The sequence below is a fragment of the Lampetra planeri genome, chromosome 20 (genome assembly GCF_965212315.1).
Source record: "Lampetra planeri chromosome 20, kcLamPlan1.2.h2, whole genome shotgun sequence".
Classification (NCBI taxonomy): Eukaryota; Metazoa; Chordata; class Hyperoartia; order Petromyzontiformes; family Petromyzontidae; genus Lampetra; species Lampetra planeri.
Window position 1 is genome coordinate 10,643,480 of NC_136126.1, and position 27,874 is coordinate 10,671,353.

General features: G+C 46.9%; 1 protein-coding gene across 3 annotated transcripts in view; it reads left to right on the forward strand.

Moving 5' to 3' along the window:
* Positions 1-21,070: 21,070 nt before the first annotated feature.
* The window catches only part of LOC144724433 (2-oxoglutarate dehydrogenase complex component E1-like), a 42,413-nt gene continuing 35,609 nt past the window's right edge, over positions 21,071-27,874 (forward strand). The window contains exon 1 of one of the 3 annotated variants that reach the window (XM_078603551.1): positions 21,071-21,265. The gene's annotated coding sequence lies outside the window, so the exon portion shown is untranslated. Of the gene's footprint in view, positions 21,266-26,295; positions 26,316-26,379; positions 26,488-27,874 lie in introns of those variants that run through there. The other 2 variants (XM_078603552.1, XM_078603550.1) reach the window with 2 other exon arrangements.

Below are 27,874 nucleotides of genomic sequence, written 5' to 3' on the forward strand. Positions count from 1 at the left end.
ATATGGGTTTTTTTTCTTTCAAATAATAGTTTCGAGTCAGAAGCCATTTAAAGCCATACAGTACTTTGCAAATCAGCCAGCAAACAAGAAGAGCCAGTCAGGATATTAGTTGAGAGTAAACACGTTTGTTCCACTGAGTCGGATAACAAACAGCATGTGAAATAAGAATGTGACTTCGAGTCGTGTGATGAGGGCAAGAGCCCCCGCGGTGAGGATCACATCATTGACGGGAGCGGCCCTGATAGGGCGATCACGCGAGTACATCTAACCCAGAACTACATGCACGCCTTTGTACTGCATGTGTTTTTCTGGTGCGCTAATTACCCAGTCTAGTGGAGTTATAACTTAACAACGGCAAATGAAAACCAATATTAAAAATTTGTGTACATTCAATGATGACTCTGCCGAGATCATCAATCCATACACCTGGGAACCCAGTTGAATCATTATTTGGTGATGCTATGTTGGCAGTGTGTGCACAAACACAGTAGATCAAAAAAACTCAAAACATTCGTCAACAACACTGCCCCCAAATAAAAAATATATATTTCATAGGCAATTTTCGGCCAGCAGCCCATCATTTATGTACTATGAAGGGCCATTGCTTGCAACATGACCGGTTATATATATATTTATCTTGTGTTATTGTTGTTGATAAATGCGTTGACTTTTTTGGTTTAATCGTGAGTGAGTGCCTGGATTCATGATCACTCAGCTCCCTGGGCCATCTCAGCACACGCATCTTAGATGTTACTTTCAAGTCCTTGCTTTTTTACTAATTTACTGGCGATCAACTTTCCCCCCCCCCCCAAACCTTGCCGAGATTGCTGCTCTACAAATGTGCACCTAGGCTGGGTTGGTATTCTTGGTTCTTTCGGTAAAGTCACGTAGAAGGGAATTATTTTTATTATTTTCCTTCTACGTGACTTTACCGAAAGAACCAAGAATACGAATCCCTGCAGTCACGAAAGCTTTAAATCGAAATTTAGGCTGGGTTGGTTTACTAGGCCACAAAAGAGTCTGGCTTGGACCATTCCCAGGTCAGAATAGCCTGCCTCCTGCCCACTAAACTTTGGCCACAGCTTCCCAAATGAGTTTAGAGACATGCATTATAATGATAAATCGGTGTGCTTTTTCAACAGTGTATAATTGTAGTTGTTGATTCTTTACCCGAGGCGGGAGGGTTTTTTGTGGTTGGCCCACCCAATGTAACAAATTTCTTGACAATGAAATGTCCCAGGCGTTTTCAGCCATAATGATTTGCTAATGCAGGATGATATTCGTGTTGGTGTTCATACACAGTGTGTGTCCTGTTGATTAAGGAAAATGTGTTGTGAGCAAATGTCTAAAACTTCTAATGTAGAACCACAGCAAACCTACCTTGGAGGTGGGGCCACTGTTACAATGTTATACCTTTTCCCATTTATAAACTGTATTCAGTGACTGGTTACAAAATAAATTGTGAAAACACATGTTGGTATAAAGGTAATTCTGTACTATCATTTAATTGCATGCTGCATTACTTGTGTTTTATAAATGAGTAACTTGTAGTTCAATCACTCATTAATGCGGTGGCTTTATGGTTAACTCAAATGCATTCCAAATGACCAAGTTTCGGTTCCTGGATAGATATTTCACCATCAGCAAGCAGAATCCAATTTTGGATTTGGCCTTTGCGAGGTCATTTCGGTTTGTACCTGTGGAGGTGTCAACCATCAGTGCTGGGGAGACAGCCGAGTGGTGACCGTGCTACATTTTATCAGCCACAGGAGGAATGATCAGCTGGATTGATCCCGGACCGGGATTTAAAATTTAACACTTTTGTATGAGTCGTCGAGCGGACCAGCCACAGGGCCGATCATTTTGTAAAACTGATTTTACCACATTGTCATTTATGTAAACAGTGGGAAAACAGGGCACTTTACTTACACTTCGTTTCAAGTCGTCCTGTTATAAACACAGAGATGGGCATTCACGAATTAACTTGGAGTTGAAAAGCATTCATTAAAAATAAACTGAGAATAGGTTTTTCCCCTTGTATCTGGCAACAAAACAGGTGTTAAGATGTTAAAACACCAAACTGAAACCTTTTACAAGAAAGCATGTCTGCATTAACCACAATACTTGTGGTCAGAATGCAAACAAAAAACGTACTCTGATAATAAATGCATTGTCTTTGAAACTGATTGGCCCACACCAGAGACAGCTTACTTTTGAGCCTCTGGTCTAACACCGTTTGAGACGAGGCTCGAAAGAAAGCTGTCTCTGGTGTGGACCAATCAGTTTCTAAGGCAATGCATATATTATCAGTGTTTTTTGTTTGCATTCTGACCACAAGCATTGTGGTTAATGCAGATGTAATGTAGTAACTCCACGGGAGACGACTTCACGGGTAACACACTCTTTATTTTATCAAACTTGGTTACAGGTGACTAACACCTACTTTGTATCTCGGGTGACAAACACCCACTTCGCTACTTGGCGACTAACGCCCACTGAGTTACTCGGATGACCAACATCCACTTAGTACTCGGGTGACAAACACCCACTTAGCTACTTGGCGACTAACGCCCACTGAGTTACTCGGATGACCAACATCCACTTAGTACTCGGGTGACAACCACCCACTTAGCTACTTGGCGACTAACGCCCACTGAGCTACTCGGATGACCAACATCCTCTTAGCTACTTGGCGACTAACGCCACTGAGCTACTCGGATGACCAACATCCACTTAGCTACTCGGCGACTAACGCCACTGAGCTACTCGGATGACCAACATCCACTTAGCTACTCGGCGACTAACGCCACTGAGCTACTCGGCTTCACTAGGTCTTCAGCTCCGTCTTCGGGTCTTCAACTGGGTAACTCCCCCCGGGTGCTCTCGCGCGTCCCCCTTTATACCCCACCTGCGGACGTCGCTGCGAGCACCCGCTTATTCGACCAATCGCCGGGCGCTGGCTACGATCCTCTTTTCCCACATCTCATCGTGCCTCACCACTCACTCCGCGCCGCCTCGTCATCTGTCACTCCCGGCGCGCGCGTCCACACCACGCCCACAACGCGTGCCCAACCCCGCACCCCGCGCCGCCCCGTGATCCATCACTGTCACAGTCGGCGCACGTCAATACCACCACTACATCACCCCCTACCACATAGCTCGCAGCCGCCCCGGCTGCTACAAAAATATACAACCCCTCCCTGTGTGCCCCGTAACACAACACAAGAACAAGAACAACAACTAAGCTAACAACACAACACGACGCGAACACCACCATCCGCAACCCTCAACCAATGCCACCGCGACAATAGAACAATATATACAAACCGGCGAGTGACAATAGCAATGTGTATACAAAAAAAATAAATGGAAATTTTTTTTTTCTTTCGACTCGTGCAGTGTCCCCTTTTCTTCCGAGCGTCCCTACAACGGGACATTACCCCGGCAGAGGGGAACACCGGGCGAGCTCGGTGTAGAACACAAAAAAACCGTCCTCATGAAAATTGTTGAGACCTAGCCCGAGTCCGCCTTGCCGGTCCGTCGTACGGCACCAGACGCGGTTGAACGTCCGGTGGTGCCGGCGGTTCAGGAAGACATCGGCCAGGCATCGAGGACTCGTGCGTGCCCCGGGGTTCAGGCTCTCGACGGTCAGCAGCCGTCAAGCCCGAGGCACCTGGGGGTGGGTCAGGTGGAGACACGTGAGGAGCAGCCTGCGACACCTCCCTCCCCGAGTCGACGGTCACATCACACGCCCGGTCGTCACGGCACAGAACGGGGTCACACGGTGCCGCATAGGGCTTCAGTCGGGAGGGGTGCACATACCAACGGCGTTTCCCCCATTTAATCTGTATACTCTGGGGTCGTGCAACCCGCACAATTTCCACCGGTCCCCTCCAAGGTCTCAACAACTTGGGGGACGTAGCCAACGGTGCATGTGGACAATGCAGCCAGGCCTTATCGCCTGGTTTCCAATCATGCGTATGCACCCTCCGCTCATGCAATTTCTCGTTTGCAATTTGCCGCGACCGCGAATTCAACCTTGCCGCCTCCCTCGCTTCAGTCAATTTGGCGATATTAAATTTGATGTGGTCTGCCAATTTAGATTTTGCACGTGGCTGGGAAATCCCCAGTTGGACGTCCATGGCCGGATCGGCCTCCCGCCCGTACATAAGAAAAAATGGGGAAAACCCCGTCGCCGCATGAGGGGCCATTCGATAGGCCGCGAGTACCCCCGGCACCTGTAAGTCCCAATCAACCTGATCGTCGCAGACCTGTTGGCACAACATAGACGTAATCGTCCTGTTCAGACGCTCAACCATCCCGTCAGTCTGCGGGTGGTAGGGGGAAGTACGCACTTTCTTTGTACCCAACAGGTCGCACACCTCGCGCAACAAAACGCTCGAAAAATTCTTCCCTTGATCCGTCAGCAAGCGTTCGGGGGCGCCCTTGTCCAACACATAACCCTGGACAAAGGCGTCCGCCACCGCCGCAGCCGACTGGTTGGCGAGCGGCCATGCCATAGGCCATCGGGTGAAGTATTCCACGCCAACCAGCAGGAACCTATTTCCCCTTGGTGTAACCGGAAAGGGCCCCAAGATGTCCAACGCTACCAATTCGTTTATACGCGAAACCTGAATGGATTGCAGCGGTGGATTAGCTGCCAATGGTGGCGGTTTCCTTTTTGCGCACCCTACGCATCCCTTAAGAATATTCGCCACGTCGTTACCCATCCCCGGCCAATAATAGTCTCGCTGGATTAGGGCGAGCGTTTTGTGAAAACCCAGATGCATGAGCCGTTCATGAGCTGCCAGAACAACCCTACCCCGCATAGCAACAGGCACAACGAGCGCGTGACGCCGGGACATGTTGTCCCACCTCATCAAAAGGCCCTGTCTGCACACCCAGGAACCGACCCGCGCCTCCCCTTCTTCGGGAGCGCCAACTTTCCGACGCAGCATAAGTAGGGAGCTGTCGGACATCTGGAGGCGGCCCCACTCAATGAGGGGCAACGACAACAGCGAATCCCTCCCCGTGGGGGCGTCCTCTCCCGGGGTGTCAGTGGCGGCGAGCGCAACTCCCGGGGTGCCGGCGACCGGGGGTTTGCACCGCGCTGATCCCAACAAACATGTGCAGTCCGTGCACGGCGGCAACCGCGACAAGGCGTCCGCGTTTGAGTGCCGCAACCCCTTGCGGTAAATCGTCGTGAATTGGTAGTCTTGAAGGACCTCCAACCATCGGGACAATTGGCCCGATGGCTGCGCCACGCGCATAGCGTATTGTAGAGCCGCATGGTCCGTCCGGACCGTAAAATGACGGCCGTAAAGATACAGCCTGAATTGCTGTGTAAAAAACACAATGGCTAACAATTCACGACGAGTTACGCAATAGCGTTGTTCTGCGGGGGAAAGAACCCTACTACCGTAGGCGACCACCCGTTCAACCCCCCCGACCAACTGTGAGAGCACCCCCCCGATACCCGTATTGCTGGCGTCCGTGTCAAGCAAAAACGGTTGTGTGAAATCGGGGTAACACAAGGGGGGAGCCTGCACCAAAGCGTCACGGAGGGAGCAGAACGCATCCTCCTCCTCTGCCCCCCAGTGAAACCTCACACCCTTAGCCGTCAAAGCGTGCAGGGGCTTGGCTATGGTGGCAAATTGCTTGACAAAACGACGGTAATAGGAGGCAAAACCAATGAAACTACGAACCTCCGTGACCGAGGTTGGCGTTGGCCATGAGCTGACGCAATGCGTCTTAGCAGGGTCCGTCGAGATCCCTGAACGACTCACGATATGGCCCAAATACCTGACCGATTCCCGAAGCAGAAAACATTTAGCCGGTTTAAATTTTAGCTTAGCGGAACGCATCCTGAGGAACACCGCTCTCAGTCGCTGGAGGTGCTCCTCGAAAGTCCGACTAAAGACGATAATATCGTCAAGATAAATCAAACAGGTATCCCATTGGAGGCCCGACAAAACCAATTCCATGAGTCTCTGGAACGTGGCGGGAGCGGAATGTAAGCCCATGGGCAAACGGTTGAATTCAAAAAGGCCCCCAGGTGTCCGGAAAGCAGTTTTAGGTTTAGACTCGTTATCGAGTGGCAATTGCCAAAATCCAGAAAGCAGATCGAGTGTGGAAAAAAACTGCGCTCCCGCCAAGGCATCCAGCGACTCATCCATCCTGGGGAGCGGATACGCATCCGCCATCGAGATTTTGTTTAAGCGGCGGAAATCGACACAAAACCGCAAGGACCCGTCCTGTTTCTTTACTAGGACAATAGGAGCACCCCACGGACTAGAAGAGGGCGAAATGATATCGGCCGCCAACATATCATTAACCGCCGATTGCACATGTTCCTTCTCGGCCGGGCTGAGCCGGAAGGGATTCTGACGAATAGGGGCCGCGTCCCCTGTAGCTATGTGGTGGCGCAACAGGTCAGTGCAGCCGATATCGTACTTATGTTTGCTGAACACGTCAGCAAACTCGATGAGGAAACCCCTCAATGCTCCCAATTGCACCCCGGACAAGTTATCAGAACCCGCACACAGCGAGTCCAACCACTCAGTCCCCTCATCACTTTGAGGATGCGACTCGACAGTAAAATCTGCTTGAGCCACGAGCCATTCCTCAACGGGCAGCGGCGCGGCGTGAGCCAGCACCGTTCCCTGCGCAATTACGGCCGGCCGCGACCCCGTATTCAGGACCATTACGAACGGCTCACTGTCCCCTCTCACCACGGTTTGAGCAACCGCTAAGTCGAGGCCCTTACTGGCTCTGTTTGACGGCCCCAACAGCACCCCCTGTGCCTCCGCACCCACCTCGAGTGGCTTCCTGAACCGAAGGGGTACTAACATTTGCGATCCCGGGGGTACCCGTACAGTGTGAGTCGCCAGCGCCTGCACCGTCGCACAAACCGTGCGCACTTTGATAGGGCTCGACAAGAAGGCAACCCGCCGACCTGACGGAAGCTCTATGCAGGCCTGATCAATAAGAATTTTGATGGGCATTTTTGACAAAAAGTCCGTACCTAGCAAACAGGGAACGGCCAGCGATGATGATACAAAAATAGGGCCCGCTAATTTAATGTCCCCAATGCAAATAGTCGCCCGAATCTGGCCGATGATCCCCAGGGATCCCCCATTCGCCGCATAAAATGGCACGTCTACCGGCAGAAGGGGTCTACTTTGGACGGGAAGAATGTTATAAATAAGGTCCGAGATGATGGTGGCCGACGCACCCGTGTCAACAAGCACCCGGACCTCAACCCCGTCAATGAACCCCGTTACCACGGACGACCCGGCCGATGCAGCCACGATCCTGTGAGCCAATTCGGACCACTCGACTGCTTGCGGGCCGCGTACGGACCCCCCTCGCCGAATTGAACCTCCGGCACCCAGCCGCGAACCCCCCACCGCGAAGCGGCGACCCGAATGTGCCGTGTTTGTGGACCGAACGTGTGAGGTGCCGCGATTTGCCGGGTTTTGTTGGGATGACTTGTGGCCCTGGTCGTCGTCCCGACGTGGTCCTGCGGCGCGCGGACGCGGGGCCCGGCACCCGGCTGCGACGTGACCCCGAAGGCCGCAGTTGTAGCAGACGACGGACGTCGTAGGTTTCGGTTGCTCCAGCTTGCGGGGCGAACGTGCGGGCGAACGACCTCCCGTTCTCCACTCCCCCGGACACGATGCAGCGAAGCCCCGCTCCTGCACCGCAGCTGGCTGAGGTTCGGCGATCGTGGCGGCCAGTGCCGCATTCCCCGGCCATTTGCAGACAACCCCCGGCCTGCGTTTGAGGACCTTGTACGCGTGAATGCTCGTGGCGATCGCCAGGGAGCAGATCTCCATCTCGTCTGCCACGTTGATGGGGACCCCCAACTCGTGGGCCAACACCAGCAGCTGCTCCGTCACCATGGCGTCCTTCCCCTCCTTATCCATGCGGGGAAAAGCCGCGTCCGCCAAGGCGAGCAGTGCCGTGCGGTAGGCTAGCGTCGTTTCCCCAGCCACCTTCCGCCGATCGTAGAACTGGTGGCGGCACGTGGAGGGCGGCCCGAACACCTTCGCCATCAGGTGTAGTGCGGCCTGGAGCGTAGAGCGGGACGACCTTGCAGCAGATGTGAAGGCTGCAAGCGCGTCGTCGTCAAGCATCGCTGGCAACGCACGCAGGGCAGTGGTGTCGGACCACCCCGACATCTCCTGATGAGCGAGGAACCTTCGTTGGAAGGCTCCCCAGTCGCCCCCATCCGCCTTGAACGCCGACAGCGCGGGCAATCTTTGCTGGAGGACCCGATCGTCGTCGACGTCGGAGAGATTTTCCCGCGCTCCGCTGGAGTTGTGTAAAATGTCGGCTCGGTTGTCAGGCGCAAAATGGAGGGCTCCGGCGCGCGCTGATGACGTGGGCTGCGCTGCGCGGAGGTGTCCGGCCACGTGGCGTCCGTCTTTCCCGCCAATCAATGGCGGCCCCTCAAAAACGGCGGGAACTTCCAGGCTTTCGGCGCGAAGCGCCGTTTGGCGGGATCCCGCCAGCCTCGCTCCTTCCTCCAACCCCGCAGCCGTTTTCCCCGCCCGCTGGAACGGAGATCTCGGCCAAGATTGCAGCGGCGGCGAGCAGCAACTCCGCCAACCGGGAGTGTGCGTCTTGGAGGCTGGTGTCGGAGGCAAGCAGAGCGTCGGCCATCACCGCGAGGTGCTGCATCGGCGGCCACTCCTCGTCCTCTCCTCCCGAGGTTGGTGTCCCCGGTACGCCGTCGTCATCCCGACCTCGCTCGTGGGTACGGGTAGTCTTCCTTGTGTCCATACTTCTTGAAGACAGGTTTACTTCTGACGCCAGTTGTAATGTAGTAACTCCACGGGAGACGACTTCACGGGTAACACACTCTTTATTTTATCAAACTTGGTTACAGGTGACTAACACCTACTTTGTATCTCGGGTGACAAACACCCACTTCGCTACTTGGCGACTAACGCCCACTGAGTTACTCGGATGACCAACATCCACTTAGTACTCGGGTGACAAACACCCACTTAGCTACTTGGCGACTAACGCCCACTGAGTTACTCGGATGACCAACATCCACTTAGTACTCGGGTGACAACCACCCACTTAGCTACTTGGCGACTAACGCCCACTGAGCTACTCGGATGACCAACATCCTCTTAGCTACTTGGCGACTAACGCCACTGAGCTACTCGGATGACCAACATCCACTTAGCTACTCGGCGACTAACGCCACTGAGCTACTCGGATGACCAACATCCACTTAGCTACTCGGCGACTAACGCCACTGAGCTACTCGGCTTCACTAGGTCTTCAGCTCCGTCTTCGGGTCTTCAACTGGGTAACTCCCCCCGGGTGCTCTCGCGCGTCCCCCTTTATACCCCACCTGCGGACGTCGCTGCGAGCACCCGCTTATTCGACCAATCGCCGGGCGCTGGCTACGATCCTCTTTTCCCACATCTCATCGTGCCTCACCACTCACTCCGCGCCGCCTCGTCATCTGTCACTCCCGGCGCGCGCGTCCACACCACGCCCACAACGCGTGCCCAACCCCGCACCCCGCGCCGCCCCGTGATCCATCACTGTCACAGTCGGCGCACGTCAATACCACCACTACACAGACATGCTTTCTTGTAAAAGGTTTCAGTTTGGTGTTTTAACATCTTATGGGCCGTCCATATATGACGTCACGCGATTTTGGACGATTTTTGACCCCCCCCCCCCCATCTTCACACGGCGTCACAAAAAGTCAGACCCCCCTTAAATATAACGTTACAAAGCTCTGCCCCCCCCCCCCCCCCCCAAAATAAAACATGCTTCAAATCGCTTTAAACTATTGTCATTGTAGTGCGTATTTAATGTGCGGCTCCACTCTGATTTTGTAGGAGAAACATTTATTTAAAAGTCTATTTAATTAAGTAGAACGTGTTGTCTATATTTATTTAAAGTTGCGCATTTTGATGTGACGTCATATTTCTCAACCCCCCCCCCCTCGTCACACATCGTCACAAATGTCTGACCCCCCCCCCCCCAGGTGCGTGACGTCATTTATGGACGGCCCCTTAACACCTGTTTTGTTGCCAGAAAAAAGGGGAAAACCTAATCTCATATTTTGGTACTGGCAAAGGAGGTCTCATGATAAAAACAAAATAAACTCTCTAAAAGGAAGTGGAACAACGTTTAAAGCAAGAGCAGTTTGAACGAGACTACCCTGAGCTGGTGATGGAAATTCTTCATTTCGATAGTGTAGGCAAATTTCTCCATAGGAAAAACAACTACACAGTAAACATGAAACATGGGGCCACAACGTTGGGAAAACGGTTCCAACCGCATGCCAACGTTGGCTCAGCGTTGACATGTTTACTAGCTGGTGACTGTAAAGAAAAACTCATTTGATGACCTCAAAGCGATCATGGGGGCTGAGTCTCCTCTTGACCAGGAATTGAACGCACAACCTTCCGATTGCGATGATCCCAGTAGACAAAGCAATTCTGGTGCATGATGAAACGTAACTAGAAGAATGGGAAATAACGAAGCATTCTGTTGCTTTCTGTTGACCAATCGCAATTTGCCGCTATACTGGCGGTCGCCCAGAATTTCACAATGGTCAGCCACTCTGTTGTGAGTGGCGCAAGGCGAAGCAAACGCCGCATTGTGCTGAAGTCTCTGTTAAATACACAAACAATGCTTTGTAGTGGAATTCAATGAGATGTGGCGAGTGAACGATGTCCGTGATAGGTATTGTATGGTGGCATACGGGAAATCTGGCTTCTTCATGTTAGTGCCTGCAGGTGAGTGATTGGATACTGTATCTCATGCCAGCACTGTAGATGAAAAGGGGGTAGCGATGGGATCAATCTGGGCGATGCTGAGAATTTCACTTGTCTGAATCAGAGGGCTGTCAATTAAAATCCCGTTGTGGAGGTGACTTGGATCATCATCCTTGCTGGGTCGATAAAATGTCTACCAGCTTAAGGAGCAATTGTATGGAGCACAAGTCCCCTGCATGGCGCAGAGCCACCGACTATTATCATTGTTGAGAAATTTGTTGTACAATATGTACAAATTACATACATGTAATGTACTTACAAGTCTTTAGTTAGGTACTAATTTTTGAAAATTGTTTTATTAGAGTGTGAAGTTCGAGCAATTGTCTTGTTTTCCGAGCTGAGCATGGATTCACATGCATCCATCAGTCAGCATGCTGTACCCTTCGCCAATAACATTTATTTAAATATACTGTACTTATATTGGTATAGCCGCTATAGCGGCTCTGGCCTCATAAATGAGCGTCACTTGGTGCTTTGTTTAATATGCATACGGGGACAGGAATCGTTAATGAATAACGCAACATTTTACAACTGTTGGCAAGTGGAACACAACGGGTGGGCTCCGTATTGTTTGGTCCTTGGGTTGCCTCGTCCAAACAAATGATACTGGGAAACTTTAATCTCTCAAGAAGACCCGAGGGATTATAGATTACTAACACAAGTCGACCTTGTGTTTGTATTTAAAAGTATTGTAATTGACAAGTGCCTGTCTGCTTGCTTGAGTACCGTAGTGCTATGGTTTGCGGCCCAGGTTATCTTCTGAAAAAAGCAATAAAGCTGATCAAATAAAAGTTTAGAAAAGTTTAAAGTGGTCACGAACCTCCATTGAAACAATGGTACAAGTTTAAAGATATTGCACGTATTGTAAAACATTACTGAGTTCTTCGTGGTGCTATGAAGGGCCATTGGCCGAAACGTCGTAGGTTCCTGTAGATATTTGTATTTTCAGGCTTTAGTGTAAAGGGAGTATTTTTCTCTACGTCTGACTTAATCGGCGAAAGGGTAATCAGAGGATTTGGAACAATTCCTGATCCTGAGTGGAACACTCTCTTCACAATGCCACCTCAACAGAGTTGTACTGCACTCCTATTTTGTCAAACAATCTGAACCAGCACAAAAAACTTAAAACAGTGCAGTACGTATTGTTTTGTACTCGTAAGAGTTGAGTTTACAAGTCTATATCGGTTAGATTTTCAGCAAGTGTACTTACTGTGAGCGATTGGTCATTAAAAAATCCCGTCATGTGAGAGGTATTTCAATGGTAAGCAAATCAACATAAAATATGCGCACATGGCATGCAAAATCACCTTTGTATTGTAGCCCTAGAGGCCTAGACTGTACTGGTGCTATAACAGTACCATGTGGCACTGCCATGCAGTTGTGTGTAGTGCACATTGCCTAAACTGTGCGAATAGCAATTCAAAACCATGGAAGAACTTGATACTGTACTTCAAACATCAGGGACGATTGATTGTTAAGTTGCATTGTTATTCTTCTTGTCCCGACTGGACAACGTCACGAAGCGGGGACACTTCACAGCACAGGGTGTTTTAAAATTATAGACCCGATTTGAAATCGCTATATCTCTGCAACCATGAACCGTCCATGAATGGAATTCTTACTACTTGAAAGGGCGGGGCATAGAGAGGGCGGGGCATAGAGTTTCAAATGATTGCCGCTCGATGCCTCTCCCAGCGCACAAACAGCCCCTAGCCTCAGTCATTCGCGAGACGCGCTGCCTCAACGTTGGATAGGTCGCACGGGACCCCAAGGCTTGGCGCTACACTCTTGGCTCCCAAGATCCCCAGACATTACACCCTGCGACTTTTTATTGTGGGGAGACGTCAAAGATCGTGTTTTTGTGCCACCATTAGCGACTAATCTGGATGACCTCAAAAACAGAATCATGGCAGCGTTGACTTCAGTAGAAGAAGACACGTTGAGAGGCGTTTAGGACGAATTCAACAATCGTATCGATGTTGTCCGTACAGCAGGTGGAGGGCACATAGAGCATTTATAAAATAGTTAGTAAAACTTGACAACTCATTAAACCGTTTGTAACTTTTTGTGCAATTGTAACATGTTGCCATCGTGAAATATACTGCTTTGAAATTGGGTAAAAAAATTAAAACACCCTGTATTTCGAAAGCGATCTTGCAGGGAGACCGTGTCTCTGCAACAATGAGCAGAAAGACATCGTTTTCAGCCCATAATCCACTCAAAACCACCACCACAATGCTCAATCTCCCCGAATTCAGACCCCAGCCCCCTCCCTCCCTCCAGTCAATACCTTTTTTCTGAACTGCTGTCTTGGATGTATTGTTTGTTGAACTTGTTTCGTACCGTACGTAGCCAACCGTGCTCATCGGAGGTGCAGGGGTGAAGGACAACAAACTAAACACAAAAAAGCTGTTCTAAAGAAATGAGCTTTCAATCTAGATGTAAAAGTGCATAGCTCCCAGTGGCTTTCCAATATCGGAAGAGCGTTCCAGATGGCCACATAAGCACATCTGAAAGCGCGCGATGCGGCGGCCGTCATTGTTTGATGGCCAACCAAAAAGCCGCCACTGTGAGGATGACCGGAGTTAGCGTGACGATGGTTTATTCCCGTTGACGAGATCAGCAATGCATTGTGGTTCATTTGTGGCAAGCACTTTGTTTATAATGAGTGCGACCCTGGCGTGGCCTAATGGACACGTGTGGCCTGTATGGTCCAATCCAAGGCTGGATTATGGACCGGGCCAGTGGGGCTAGTGCCTCGGGGCCTCGGACTGCCAGGGGGCCTCCAAGCCTCAGGCAGCATGCGGTGTGTGGCCCAAGACTTCCGAAGGAAGTTGAACGCCAGGGCCCTCAGTGCGCACAGCGCAAGCTGACCACTAGGCCCTTGGGTGCTTATAGCGTGAGCTAACCACTCGGGCCCCCAGACCCCTCAGGGCTTACAATGTGAGGACCCCCAGACTCCTTGGTGTTTAAAACATAAGCTGACCACTAGGGCCCCTAGGCCTCTGGGGCTTAAAGCATGATCTGACCACTAGGGTCCCTGGGCCTCTCTGCACTTAAAGCATGAGCTGACCACTAGGGCCCCCAAGCCCTGCAGTGCTTACAATGTGAGGCCCCTCGGTGCTTAAAGCATTACTATCACAATTTGACCCATTCTTAGCTGAACATATTTAGAAGTTTGGCGGAAAAGGAAGAGGCACAGTGTCCCATTTGTCATCGACAATATGTGAAGAACTAGTTGAGCTAATTGGTCAGAAAATTCGCGAAACAATAGCAGATGATATTCGGGATGCCAAATATTTTTCAATAATTGTTGACCACCCCAGACCTGTCACATATGGACCAATTGACGTTCATATTCCAGTTTGTTAATAGCAGCGGGAATGTGGTGGAGCGATTCCTGGGCTTTGAGCCAATTGAGAGCCACACTATTAAAAGTTTAGCAGACTGTGTGACTTTGATGGTTGGAGGGCCTTGGGTTGGACCTCTCAAACTGTAGAGGTCAGTCATATGACAATGCAAGCAACATGTCAGGCAGAGTCTCAACCAAGGCACTGTGGATAAATTACACCCACATTAGAGAGGCCTTCGTTGGTATGTGCAATGATGATAATGAGAAAAAAGATACTCGAATTGAGGCCGCTGGACTATATGCTGAATAGGTCACCTGAGAGATGGTGTTCATGGCACATTTCTGGGGTGTCATACTTGACCGGTTACACGCTACAAGCATGCACCTACAGACAAGTGACATTGACATCTCTGTAGCAGCACAGCGTTTGTCTTCGTAGAGGGATTTTGTGGCGGGACAGCGAGACCAGTTTGAGGCTTTTGAAAGGGCAGCCTTAAATGTGACAGGTGTCTCTCAGTCATATAAGCACGATCTTCAGCGAAAAAGGAAATGCAGATGAGAGCTCAGAGCCAGGTTTGACACTTGAGGGGAGGGAGAAGTTCAAAATATAAACATTTTATGTGGTCATTGATAAACTAGTGGCATGCCTTGAACATCACTTGGACGCTTACAAGCGTTTGACCATAAACTCTTTAGAGTTATGTTTATGTCAGACCAGGTGTCTAACAGTGATGTCATAGTGGAAAAGGTAAATGCACTCTCCGTTGCATATCCATCAGACCTGGACATGAACTTTGCCAACGAACTCATCCAATTCAAGTCTTTTATGTCTGACTCTGAGGGTGAGAAGTGCCCAACATATTGCTTGAGACATTGCAGGCACTTAATCTGCAGTCAGTGTTCCCAAATGTTTTCGTGGCAGTTCGGATTTTTCTAATTTTGCCAGTGACAAACTGCCAGGGTGAGTGGCAGAATAAAAAATGCGCTTCGGAGTAGCATGTGCCAAACACGTCTCAGCTCATTGTCACTTATGTCAATAGAGTCAGACCTTGTCAGACAGCTAGATTTTGACGATCTAGTGGATGATTTTGCGAGGAGGAAGGCAAGAAAGACACCAATATAGGAAAGCTGAGGGGGGGGGGGGGTGCCGGCCTCCAAATGGCATGTGCCCAGGGGGCCTCACGGGACCATGATCCGGCCCTGGTCCAATCCCCCTGTTGCTGTTGCATCTCGTGTACCCTCACATTGCCTACACGGTGTACAAGACGCCTCACTCCACGTGGCAAATTTTCACCCTAACACGTCGTGTGCAGCGGCAAGATGCAGTAACAAAACCTCAAACTTGACATCTCTGAATTGCAAACACGCTTCGGAGTGTCGTTGCAGTGTCGTCTATTGCCTTAATCAGCACCATACTAACTTGTGCAGTATAGTCAAAGGTGATCACACTTAGGATGGTCTCGTAACAGTAAAACTCTTTAAATTTTGAGGAACCTTTGAACAACTGTAAAACCGCAGCAAAATTATTGGCTTAACTCAAATTGTCCAAAAAGTGGAAAAACGTCGCTTCGTCCCTTTTTAACAAGACCACATTCATCAGTTTTCTACAAGTACTGGACAAGTATCCGTTTGATCCGTCAAAGGTAAGCACACACCAGACATATTAAGTGAAACACTTGTTATAGGAATCATGGTCATGAAGAAATTTCGAAATTAAATAAATTACTGACAAAAGTTGTTTTGCCTTTAAGAAAACGACAGCCATTTTGTCCTTTTAACCACGTGGGTGCTCATTCGTGCTTTTCTGCTTAACGTGCTTTTATCATGTGAAAGTCTCAGTTTCTCTTGTGAGGTTCTTTATTTAATCATGTGCTAGCCCACTGATAATTATCACCTGTGATCAACAACTACTTTTTTTTGTTTAGTTCTCCTTCCCCCACGCCTCCGCTTAGCACGATTGGCTATGTACGGTGCGAAAGAAGTTCAACATACAACAATAAATCAGGTGAAAACTCATTAAGATGTTCCTCTAAAGTCATTAATATTAAGAGTCCATTGAGCTAAGAAGCTCAATAGGCTGTACTCGCGAAATAAACTTCTGAACTTCTGATTCTGAAAATGGCGGGGTTTTTTCATCTGCAGCATGTGAGATCCTGAGATTCAATAACTCTGGTAATTTACATATTTTATGTCCATGGAGACGCCAACTGAGATTGTCATGTGTCAAGTCGTTTAATCAGGTGTGAGCCCATTGAGATGCGTTATTATATAGAACGACGCAGTGCCTGATCCACAAATACAAAGGAGACATCACAGCGATACACTCCGCTAATCCTGAATGTGAAATTGTAGTTGTTGCTCTGCATCTACATCAGCCACACGAAAGGAGAATAAGGCGTTCTTTATTTTGCCATGCGAGAGCGACTTGAGATAATCTCCAGCGATGTCTTACATTAACCACGGGAGTGGCCAATGAGATCATCTCTCGTTACAAAGGATTCACATTGTCCCCCATTAAGCGACGTCCTCTAACCACGTGCTCGTGACTGACAGTGAAACCAAATTAATTCAGGATACAGATTGAGAAACAAACTTTTATACTCTTTGGTTCTTTCGGTAAAGTCACGTAGGTGAAAAATAAGAAATAAAATATAAATAAATCACGACGTTTCGATTGCAACACAAGCAATCATCATCAATGACTTGCAGATTACGATAGACAACTACAACCTTTTTCGACTTGACCGAGGGTCTAAAGGAGGTGGAATTGCCATATACAATATGTTCGTAGTACTATTGCATGTTCACCAGCTCATTCCTTGTTAAAAAAAATATTGCTTTGAAGGTCTGGCTCTCAGAATAACTCTCCCTAAAAATCAACAGATATTGGTAGTGTGCTGCTATAGACCGACTAGTGGTAAGGATGTTGAAGCTGGGAACGCACTGAGGGAGCTTCTTGGGGGCCTTCCTAAAGGTGAAATAGTTTTAATGGGTGATCTCAATTGGAATTGGCTAAACCCGCCGGCCGTGGCCACAAATTTTGCAGATGAATTTAACCTATTTCAATTAATAAATGTCCCCACAAGACCCAACCTAAAAAACCCGGGACAGTCATCTCTGCTTGACGTCCTATTAACAAATGCCCCTCACAATTTCACACTGACTGGTGTTCTGGGTAATAACCTTAGTGATCACTCCTTCATATTTGGGGTGAGATCATCAGCCAGACCCAAAGCCCCCCCTAAATTGGTTGAGAAGCACTCCATGAGACACTTCAGCATTCAGGCATTTACTAATGATGTGCTTCACTCGGATATTGACAAGGTCTGTGATATCCCCAACCTGACTACGGCTTGGGAGACCTTCAGCTACACGTTTCTCCAAATTCTTAACAAACATGCTCCGTTGGTTAGATTTAAACTAAAAGCAACCGCCCACCATCGTTTGATCCCTTGATTACTAAGCTCATGAAAACTAGGGACAAGGCTTGGGCATGTGCTCAGAAAAGTAATTTAGTCCATGACTGGCTAGAATACAGGATTTTAAGGAATAGATGCGTCAAAAAAATACGGCATGCAAAAAATGCATACTTTTCCTCCACTTTCCTGGAATCACATGGAAATTCCAGGATCTTCTGGAAAACAATCAAAAGTATCGAAAAGGCATCTAACACAGATAATCTGCCCGTTGAGCTTAACCGAAATGGGGAATATTTTTCAGAGCCCCAAAAAATAGGTGACAATTTTAACCTTCATTTTTCTGAAGCTGGTGACCTTTTTGATAATGTATTGGGAGTCACCCCTGCGCATGTAAATTCCTACACCCCTGTCCAAACATTAAACGAATTTAGTTTCCAGTCAATCCACGAAAGTAATGTTCTGAAACAACTGTCCTAACTCAAAGAGTCCTCCTCTACTGGAGCGGATAGTATTCCCGTCTTTGCTCTGCTAACTGTTGGTCACCTAATATACAAACCTATAGCCCATATTTTCAACCTGTCCATCAAAGAAGCATCAATACCTCTAGAATGGAAACATTCCTATGTTCGTCCACTTCACAAAGGGGGCCCTAAAGATGATCCAAATAACTACCGACCTATCTCAATTTTGTCCCCGTTGATGAAAAATTGTGAAAAATTATTGAACTACCAAATTAGCAGATTCCTGTCCGACAACAATATATTACATTGAAAACAATCTGGGTTCCGAAAAAAATACAGCACCACATCTGCTGCATTAGACTCTCTGAATCACATTTACAGTAGCCTTGATAATAAGCAGTACTGCGCCAGTCTTTTTCTTGACTTGTCCAAAGCCTTTGATACAGTCGACCACAACACCCTGCTTAGTAAACTAAGTTGCCCCCGTTTCTCCAAACACGCAGTAGAATGGTTAAAAAATTATCTTTTCGCACTCAAACTGTACTCACAGATGGTTGGAGGTCAAACAGTGTTAAGATAACAAAAGGGGTTCCACAGGGTTCAATCCTCAGCCCCCTCTTGTTCTCTCTTTATGTCAATGAATTGGGCACTGACCTGGATCATTCCAGGGTAAATCTTTTTGCAGATGACACGATACTGATTATTGCTGGCCGCTCTCCGGATGACGTGATTGATAAGCTCCAGGGTTATTTCAACATAATACACCATCAGCTAGTTGCTCTTAAACTAGTCCTGAATACCTCCAAAACCAAGGTGCTATGCTTCTCACCAGGACTAAAACAGGAAGTTATTTTTCCCCAATTACATCCTTAAATAATTATCAAATAGAGCAAGTCAAGATCTATAAGTATCTTGGGGTCATTCTTGATTCAAAACTGAATTTTGAAGATCACATTGATTATATTGGTAAAAGGACAAAAAAATAATTGGTTTTCTGTATCGACACAAGCATTGCTTCCCCCCTATGTTCCGTTTGGAATTGATAAAGGCTACCATACTGCCTCTACTTGATTACTGTGACATCGTGTATAAATCAGCCCCAAGTACTGTACTGAAGAAGCTTGACTCAATGTATCACTCGGCCTTAACATTTGCATTGAACTGCCCATATAGGACTCACCACTGTGATCTCTACATTGGGTCAAACTTAACATCTCTCAATGTTCGACGGCTTGTGCATCAGATCTTATTTATTCATGATGTACTTACAAAAAAATCCGCAGATTACCTGCTGGATCTCCTCTCCGTTTCAAAGAACAAATTTGACCTAAGGTCTTCGTTCATTTACCAGCTTCACATTCCCTATTGCCGTACAAATACTGGAGGAAGGGCCTTTGCTATTGATGCCCCCAGGGTCTGAAATGCTATTGCCAATAAACTGCAACTTGAATCACTACCTATGAGATCTCCACTCAAAACTGCTGGTCACCCCGTGGTGCCCTTATATCAACGTTTAACCTACTCACGCCGGCTTGTGCCCGCCCTCACAGTCGGCCATATTTGCGGAATACACCACGCCGCCGTTGACCCTGGCCATTGACCGAGCAACCCAACGTTCCTACACCAGCTCCCTCCGCAGGAATGTGTTTTAAGGAGCGCCACGGTGGCGTGATGTTATTTGTTTTGCCTGGTATGAAGGTGGTCGCGATTTGATCCCGACCCTGACGCCTGTATATTTGGAGGTTGCATGTTCTCCCTGTGGTCTCGTGGGTTTTTTTCTTCTCCGGGTCCCGCGGGGTTTCCCCTCCGCATTTAGAAAACATGCGTTTAGATGGTTTTATTTGTTTAGAGTATTTGACTGATATACATTTCGACATGATAAGCTACTTCGTTGAGCTATCATTTGTGGCCAGGTCGCTTGTGAAAAAGAAGCTACGAGCTCAGTAAGCTTTACTTGGTAAAATAAAATAAAAGTTTAGTTTATTTGCTTTTTTTGTGATTTGTTTAACTTCATATTTTGCACTGCTATCATATTTTTATATTGTTTGTTGTTGTAACCTTCTGACCCGTGCCTACTGGGCATCTGTGAAAAAGAGCTTTATAGCTCATCGGATTCCTCCAGTCTAAATAAACATCGTGATTGTGAAGCTACATCAACAAACAATAACAAACGACGATCGCAGTGCAAGATAGGAAAAAGGTAAGCAAGTTGCTAAAAAATAAAAAGTATATAGAAGTACAAATTTTACAAGCGTATACATCCATGCAGTCGGTTTAAAGCATTCCTAACTGCATTGTAAACAATCCCCACAGTGGAAAGTTTCACTCTGTCCACGTGCAGTCAATGGCAACAGTGGCCGGGATTACATCTTGATTTGAAGCTTTCGTGACTGCAGGAATCCATACTCCTTGGTTCTTTCGGTAAAGTCACGTAGGTAGAAATACAGTAGAACCTCGAAGATCGAACGCACCAGAACTCGAACAAATCGGTGTTCGAACGATATTTGCGAACATTTTTTGCCCCGGAAACCGAACGAAATTCGGAGGTCGAACGGGCAATCTCGACTTGAAAGAACCTGTACGGCTGAGACGCGTATGGCCAGCGTGCATGACGCTTGCCCAGACAAACAATAACACCACCACCTCCTCACCACCTTCCACTCAAGCCATCAACTCTCCTTACTACAGGTAAAGTGAAGTTCAATGTTCATTTATTTAATTTATTCAATTTATTCATTGTGTTTCTTGTTCGATCTCCAGGGTACCACTTTACCCAAAGAACCAAAGAGTATGGGCCGGGATTACTTTGTTGACGAGGGGGTGTGACGTCACAGGCACATCGAGCGAGACGTCGCACGCGTCACGCCGTCCGCGTCAACGGCGCGCGCGCGGTGACGTCACGACGCGTTAGGGGGCGTGACGTCATCGCGCAAGCCGTGCCGTGAGGGTGGGGGGTGTTTGCGAGGGATCCTCCCACTCGAGTGACGTCACCGGGGAGTGACGTCACGCAGGTGGGCCAAGCCACCTGGGCGCTATGCGACCGCTAGTTCCCGGGGCTCGGTGCGACGCGAATTTATTTTATTTTTGTGTCTTCTCAAAAAAAGAATCCAGCACCCCCCCCCCTCTGCCCCTTCACAGGGTTCCTCAACTTTTCTTAAAGTAAATTAAAGTCGCGTCAAGTGAGGGTGGGGTGGGTCGTGAACGGGTGAAAGCAAGGTGAGTTGAGTGTAACACGCGGTTTGTGTCTTTGTGTTGTGTGCACGCTGAACACGTGCGCGAGTTACATTGCCGGCAGGTCGTGGTGTACACGTTGCGTTATACACATGCAGATACACGTGCGCGTTGTGTGTACGTACACAAGTATAATCAATAGCACGTACTATTCACACGCACTCTGTCTCACACACAGCATGTACTATACACACACACTGCACTGTGTGTGTGTACTCTGGTATACGTGTATGTACACATGCCTATATACTATACACATACTACATACACGTGTTGTGTAGCATGTGTACAGTACACACGCTGCACAACACGTGTACTCTGGTACAAATGTATATACAGTGTACACCATGCATGTACTGTGCACATTCTACAGTACACGTGCTATAATAGTATGTCTACACAAGTGTATGTATAACACGTCCTGTGTAAGCACTCACGTTTATACCACAGAGTAAATGGTGTACAAACGGAACGGTGTATGTGAGTGTCTTACAGTGTGTGTGTATTCTCTATATGCAGGTACAAGGTACAATCTATGCCAATTCGTAATGTGCCGAATACACGCGCTGTCTCTACGCTTAGGGGCCGTGTACGATGCGTGGCTTGCCCTCAGAATGGTTCACAAGAACAACTTGAGATTGGTGGAAGACCTCTCTTCAAACTTTGATATCACTCGATGCACCCTCAATAATCACTCTCGAATCGCTTTCGGCGTGGCATATCTATAAATAGATCATCACACTGTCCTGCTGTGGTGTTTTTTTTATTATAAATAAACAGCAGTCACCAGTGGGTTTGCGTTCACAAGCGAATTGGTCCCACAACGTCGTCAGAACGTGGAAGTTCCACAACCGGCGGCGGATCGCGATTTGCCAACGGAGATTTACAATTCCGTGGAACATTTTGTGCCTGGGCGAGAGACAACGTCTTCGTCGTCCTCGTCACATCGAGCACACCGGCATGCAGCAGCTGCTGTAACGGTGCACGGTGCACGTGGAGTTGAACTTCTTACGCGCCGTACGTAGTAGCCAACAGCGCTAATCGGATATGCGTTGGAAGTGTGGTCCTCCGTACGTGCATGTAAGTGTTGAGTGTACCCTGTACGTATACGTGTTGAGTGTATCCTGTATGTTTGTGTTGAGTGTATCCCGTGTGTGCACTTATGGGACCTGTATTTGATCTCCCCATGCAGTTTACGCACCCAAAGGCACATGGGTGCGGGTTTTCAGTACAGGACCGTACTTGGATTAATGTAATAATCTTGAAATGATAGGTTGTTGACGAGGGAGTTGTAGTTGGGGTAATAAAGTGACCGAATATACTCTTTATTACCTTACTGTATAGGCCGCGGGATGGTATATAATTGCATCGGATGCATTCTCAGCATTCCTGTAATTCCTTTGTTCTAAGTAAAAAATATCACCACTTTGCAACATTCTTTGGTTGGTGCCGATTGATAATTATCGCTGTGAATCGGTGATGGAAATTCCACGTTCCTATAGCAGGGATGGTATTCTCTCTACTGGACAACCGCTGTCAGATTTTTTTTGTCTCGACTAGAATTGTCCCCAATTGTTGGGTTCCAGTGGTCCTAAAATATCTGAAAATCTTAGCTGCATACGAAATTTAGGATGATCCCCCCCTAAAAAGTGCCATCATTGTTCGGATAAATAGGAAGTGGCATCCGCTTACATAGAGTCACTTATGGTATTTTTTCCATGCCATCACTCGTGAATTTGAAGATACGCAACATATTTTTTGCATAAATTGCTAAAATATAAAAACGTTTGCATTCAATTACAGTTTAACAGATGCAAATGTATGTTAATAAATACAATGATTAATTTTTTAAATAATAGAATTACTTTGTGCGTCAATTAACAAAGATGTTACAAGTTAATAGATTAAAATTCCGACATACGATGTAAAATCCAAATTTGAGCCTAAAAAGTAAAAATGCTCAGATGTAATACATAACTAACCCCTCGCATACAACACTGCACATTCTCGAGGAACCTCATAACAGCATTACTCTGAAATCAATCATTTGAAGAGCCCTTTACTGTAGTCCAGTAAATAGCAAGTGAACTTTGAATTCCTCACTTGAGCAACGTAATCGTTTGCATACAATCTTGAGGCAGCTGGTGTAAGGTCACGCCTGTCATTCTGTCGTGTCCTCTGGGGCTTGTCTGGAGGTCAACTTTTCACACCTATCAAGTAATGTCAGTGCTGGGGCACTAATGCTGTAATTAAATACCACTTTGCTTAGTTTCACATTTTTGGTGGAATCCCATCGACAGCTGCAACAATTCTCTACAAATTCCCGTGTATACATTTTGTGTGTGTGTGTATGGTTGTTTTCGGGTGTGTAATGTGTGGACGCGGTGTTGCACGGGTAAGCGTGCTGTGCCGTGATCCCAGCGACCATGCTTTGATTCCTTTTCCATGGTTCTCATCAACATCCAAATGTAGCCTGGGCCGTTCGTCAGTTGACTCAGGGTGCAGTGAACATCAGCACTGGATGGAGAAAGGTAACCATTTGTAGTGCTGGCCTCTCCAATCCCTCGCACGCCTGGCCAGGCCTCATCGATTACAGTATTGCAAAGAGCACCCGTCCCTATAGTCTGTAGGCTGAAGTTGAGGATCTTGGTCTTTGTATATATTTAAGTGGCCGGGTAGCTAATTCATCAATGTTGCTCACAACAATTGTTTCTTATTAAAGTCAACGGGTTTTGATTCCTGTTGCAGCCTGCCACAATTTTTTCAGGGAATAATTAAAGTGTTTGGCTTGCTGTAAAATGGGCAATAGAGGCCCACGTGACATCACTGCCAAGAGAAACTCAGATCCTGAATCGGTAATTGTAAAATGGTAAAACTGTATGAAATGCATAGCTGACCAATTTCGCCATAGTTACTCAAGGGTTCCTTTGCATAAGCTATCATCTCAGTGGCTTCCCATACTAATCAGTGGGCATGTTTTGACCAATCCAACCTCTTTGTGGTGAAACATTTCTGGGTCATGATGGACTATTACATTATGCATCACTTTTGTAGTAAGGGTAAGTGTATGTGGTACATTACTATTGACAATTGTACTTGTATTAATTCAAAAAAGTAGTGTTGTAACTTAAACGTGTATATTGTCTGAGTCTTCAGCCATTAGTACATTTGATACAGAGTGGTGGTACGGTTATTGATCGCGTGATATAATATTTTGTGCATATTTCTTTCTCCTCCAGTTCCTTAACCCCAAAGTGCCTTGCCTTTAATGTGGCACCCAATGACAGCTAGTGAGGTCTAGTTAAATCTCGTGCAGAATCAAGTTACTTACATGAGCACCATTTAAGGAACAGACATTTAGAATGCTATTTCTGCAGCGCATATCATAAGAAAGGGCACAACAGTCTGAAAGTTAATAACATTTGCTCGTAGAATGCACTCATCAATGACTTACATGAGCACCATTTAAGGAACAGACATTTAGAATACTATTTCTGCAGCGCATATCATAAGAAAGGGCACAACAGTCTGAAAGTTAATAACATTTGCTCGTAGAATGCACTCATCAATTAGCAAGCGAAGAAGAAATGCCTTCACTACTTGTGAGCTGAGGAGTTAACGGTCAGCAGGAGCTGAAATCACATACTAAGACATATCTAGAACTTTCAGAATGGTGTCGGCCAAAGATCAAATCGTAAAATGACGGCAACCTGTAGTTCTAAGTGTATCAGAAGTGCCCAGAGTTGAAGCATTTTCTTAATTTTGACATTTCTCTTCTACATATATATCAAGCATTTAATGATATAGTTGTAGACCTTAAATAATGTTATAATTCTGAATACGTATCTGAGGGTGGACATTTTTCCTTCAGGTTTCCTTCTGTTACACCACAGCCCATAAATGATTCCTTATAACCACCGAAATGTATTTTTAATCTCTGGCTTTCAAGCGGAGAAATTTGCCAAAAGAGTTTGGCACAAATTTTCTGAAACGTGTTGCCAAGTCCGCCACTGGGCTTACGCCCAGGAATCAGAAACCGGCGTGAAGGACTGATGTCATATGGCAGAGATACGACTAAAGCAGCAGACTTTGTCGAGGTCACCTATCCACTGTGATACAGCTGCGGAATGGGGTAGAAGAAAGGAAGTGATGACGACGAGGTGTGGGTGGCATTTGTGGCATTGGCCAGGATCACCTCTTTTCATCCCATCAACTTTAAATATTTACCCAGGCTAGGCCTCATTGTGTTTTGAAGAGTCACGAGTATTTTTGCACGTAGACGGAGGCTGGAGTATTTGGAGAAAACCCACATGCGCAAGATGTAACTACAGCACCACTCCTTTAAGTCAGAGCTTGAATTGCTGTGCTGTTTCGAGAACCACCTAATTGGCCAGGGATATGGTGTCTTACGCTTTAGATGGCTCCATCTCTGCATGAGCCACCAACCCTGCCTCTGAGCTTGGTCACAGGCCATGATTTATACTGAGTGATGAACATTCCTCTAAGCATAAAGGTTGCAAACCTCAAAAGCCAAAACTCTTAATCCCTATTCAAAACCATGTTCGTTTGTAACTTAGTTTCTTCCGTCACGTTTTGTATTGTGTGTGTACACAGCCAAATGCAATATAATCTACTCTCCTTACAGTCAAATGGTGGTGAGTTTATATCTCAGCTGTGGGTCCATTCAGCTGAACAGTCTTTTTGCGGTCAATACATTGAGTCACACTACTGCAAGTCAACCTTATCCTTTGGAGAGACTAACCCTGCACAAAGGAATGTGACATTTCCATCCCTGCATTGGAGACATCATTGGAGATGAGCACTGCCCCGACCTCATTTAAGCAGGGAAAGGCTCAGGCAATGTTTTATTAAATATATATATATAAAATGTTTTTTGCCGTGTAAGCGCGTTTGTACGCGCACTAACCGTGGTAAGCCTGACTTACGGTTATAGCAGGGCTGTACAGACACTACAAGTAAGGGGTGTTTGACCTTGTTGGGGCCACACACCGGTTTGCTTCGGAAAAGACCACAGGTATTGAGAGTCTTGGTGTCCTCATGATGGTATGTGGGTTGCATGTGTACATTTTTTCAGCAGAGTGGTGACATAGTGGTTCATGCATTGCGTTAGTGTCACGTGACCTTGGGTTTGCTCAACAAATGGAAATTTGACTGCTTCGAGGTCTACGCCGGTACCTAGTACTACGGTAGGGTCTTCGGTGGTTACACTTTAACATAATTTTCTGAACTGTACTTAATAGGTGCTCGCTAACAGCACTTGTGTTGACAGCATATTAGGCTGAAATTGTTGTGTTTGTATCATTGTGGCAGTGTGCTTATTATACTGCTTGATACATCTGGAGAAAAAACAAGGGCAAGAAATGTGTTTAAAATTTTAAGTCGTTGATTTAATGGCTTCTCCTAATGCGTGTTTGGAATGCTTTATTGTAGAGGAGTCGGTTTCTTAAACTCAGACGTGATGTGCAGTGTGCACCTGTACAGGTGGCTGGGTGAATCGTCGTGTGCGGGGCTCCTCATCAACGCGTTGATGATTCGATTCTCGTCGTAGGGTATGAGAATTTAAGTGACAGGGAACACTCTGATTGAGGTGAAGTCAGGGTAAGACTTGTAATTGTTTAGAGAAAGTAACTAAAAGCTTTAAAGTTTTTCTTGGCAGCCTATGGAAAATGTGTCTATATGAATGCGATATGTTTTAATCAAACGTATGCTGTCAAATGTATTAGCATATTTTATAGGTACTGTACATATGCAGTGATAAAATATTTTGACTCGATGCCTTGCGTTGCTGAGGGTCGGTCTTGCCGCGGTACAAACATACATCGCAATACAGCGTACAGATTATTTTTTCACTATGCTTAATGGTTTCATACTTTGTAGTATGTTTGTTTAGTGGCTTCGGTTCTATGCAGATTGATATCCTGGTCAGCCAGCTGCAGATTGATATCCTGGTCAGGAGTTGACTCCGCACCCATCATCTAGCACTACTGTGGCGATATCAAACAACAGCCACTTTGTGGATATTCAACTTCAGATATCATGTGGATAGATTCGCCGCCACTATGTGAATGTGGAATTTCCAGAGATGACTGAAGGTCACCGTCAATGATGAGTGAATTCACTTTAATTCCCACACCAAAGTGAACCCAAGTCTCGATTATCCATGGTTATGGAGGAAAGAAAGAATGGCCCTGATTTATAAAAAAAAAAATGTATAGTCAGAAAATTCAAAACTCGTATAAATTATGCGATAGCAAAGGATATTTTTTATTTTCCTAAACAGAGTAGGAGTGAAGACGTAGAATTTGTTTCAAGTCTTGTCGTAGTTTTTTTTCACATAATTGGTCACTGAGTCACGAGTTAGGAGCAGCTAATAATTAAAGCAGCGCGTGAAAAAGCACAAATTTACGTGGAATACCCCGTTTTTTATATTCCTTGCTTTGCCAACGGAGTTAATCCGCAGCGCGTCTCATGCGTCCACAGACAACCGAGTTCACGTTGCACGTTTTCTTTTTGCAAGCGTTTTTACTAACTAGTTGTTCTGGTTCCTTAAATACACAATTAGAGAGCAGTAGA